Consider the following 2,500-nt stretch of genomic DNA (forward strand, 5'->3'; position numbering starts at 1 on the left):
GATTGTCTATGCCAAACCCGGGAAGCACACCATTCACACACTCCCGACCGGTGTGGTGTGGCGGTGATTGGATAGTTACAGATTGAGCACTTGCCAAGGATCAAAATGTGTCATTTAGAAGAAACATTTTCAAAAAGTTTTTAAAATCTTGTGGGTTTGCAACTCATAAGAGCGTCACTTTCAACGTCCCCGGTATTGGATTGAGTTTCTAAAAACAACCGTGCACACCGAGGTTAAACTTTACCGGCTCCACTCCGACTCGCCGCTCGCCCACAATTTGTTTGCAACGAAACATTTGTTTTTAATTTTGTTGGTTTAAATCTTGTTGGTTTGAAATTGTTTTGAAAAGGTTCTTTAAATCTAGTGGGTTTGCAACTCATAAGAGCATCACTTTCAACGTCCCCGGTATTGGATTGAGTTTCTAAAAACAACCGTGCACACCGAGGTTAAACTTTACCGGCTCCGCTCCGACTCGCCGCTCGCCCACTAGTCCGAAGGCAACAAAACATTTGTTTTTCATTTTGATGAAAATTTCTGTTTTTAAATCTTGTTGGTTTGAAATTTTTTTGAAAAGGTTCTTTAAATCTTGCGGGTTTGCAACTCATAAGAGCGTCACTTTCAACGTCCCCGGCATTGGATTGAGTTTCTAAAAACAACCGTGCACACCGAGGTTAAACTTTACCGGCTCCGCTCCGACTCACCGCTCGCCCACAAATCCGAAGGCAACAAAACATTTGTTTTTAATTTTGATGAATTTTTTTGAAAACATTGGCTTGGCAAGCCCCAATCCGCGACTATCCACCCACCGCCACCCCACACGGGTGGTTGTTGTTGCGAAATGAGGTTGTGGTCGACATGCCCGCGCATTTGAGAAGGAGTTCCTAGCACTCCATGCTCTTCCATGCCAAAAAAAAGCCTAGACAACCCCATTTCGCAACTTTCCACGCCTTTTTTTTTCCCCCTCACCCATGGCGGCGGCGTGGTGGCGGCGGCCGGATTCCGGCCACCACCGCCATGGGTGGCAGCCCCCCGACCCCGACACCAAACCCATAATACCGAGGCAACATATCGAGGCAACATATCGAGGCAACATGACATGGGTGTGGCGTGGGGGAAGGGGGCTGCAGCTAGGAGGGCATGGGCTGCCATGCATATGCAGGCAACACACACCCCCCTATATAGCATTTTATGCATTTAGCCCTTTGACAGGAAGAGACATCACCTATGCGCGAGGAGTCATAATGGGCTCTAAATAATTCAATACAAGGTATTTGGACGTGATTTTTTGCAGGGATACTAAGAAACATGCAATCTCTGATGGGAAAAAGTTTCATAAATATTTGAAGTCGGGAAGTATTTTTTATTATTTTTAGAAGTCGTAAAATTGAAAAAATCATTAAAAGAAATCCGGGAGGAATTTTTTAGTTTTGTAACTTGGAGAAGGTACTAAAAATCATAGACTACTTATGGGGAGCTTATTGTGCGAGGAAATTTCAATAAAAATGGGGTTTGACAAGGTTTGAAAAATTCTGTCGACATTTGAAAAAATCTGGAACTAGGCTGCCGGCATGCTGCGCACATGCTGCGCGCATGCTGCGCGCATGCTGCGCGCAGGCTGCGCGCAGGCCACGGCAGGACAAGTTTCGCTAGCCTCACTGTCGACCGAATGCGCAAGCTGCGCGCACGCCATGGCAAGACAAATTTCGCTAGCCTCACTGTCGACAGAGTCAGCACGCTGCGCGCACGCCATGGCAGGAGAAGTTTCGCTAGCCTCGCTGTCGACAGAATCAGCACGCTGCGCGCAAGCTGTGCGCGCGCATGGCATGGCAAGTTTCGAAAAATTCTGTCGACAGGCTCCCGAGCGCGCACGCTGCCGACATGTTGTGCGCACGCTGCCGGCATGCTGTGCACACGCTGCGCGCAAGCTGTGCGCGCGCATGGCATGGCAAGTTTCGAAAAATTCTGTCGACAGGCTGCCAAGCGCGCACGCTGCGCACACGCTGCCGGCATGCTGTGCGCACGCTGCCGGCATGCTGTGCACACGCTGCGCGCAAGCTGTGCGCGCGCATGGCATGGCAAGTTTCGAAAAATTCTGTCGACAGGCTCCCAAGCGCGCACGCTGCGCACACGCTGCCGGCATGCTGCGCGCACGCTGCCGGCATGCTGCGCGCAAGCTGTGCGCGCGCATGGCATTGCAAGTTTCGAAAAATTCTGCGGCCAGGCTCCCAAGCGCGCACGCTGCGCACACGCTGCCGGCATGCTGCGCGCACGCTGCCGGCATGCTGTGCGCACGCTGCGCGCGCGCATGGCAGGACAAGTTTCGAAAATTTCTGTCGACAGGCTGAGCAGCGCGCACGCTGCGCACAGGCTGCCGGCATGCTGCGCGCACGCCGCGCGCAAGCTGCGCGCGCGCATGGCAGGACAAGTTTCGAAAATTTCTGTCGACAGGCTCAGCAGCGCGCACGCTGCCGACATTCTGTGCGCACGCTGCGCACAGACT

Source organism: Prunus avium, unplaced genomic scaffold (assembly GCF_965620075.1).
Source record: "Prunus avium unplaced genomic scaffold, drPruAviu1.hap1.1 HAP1_SCAFFOLD_24, whole genome shotgun sequence".
Lineage (NCBI taxonomy): Eukaryota > Viridiplantae > Streptophyta > Magnoliopsida > Rosales > Rosaceae > Prunus > Prunus avium.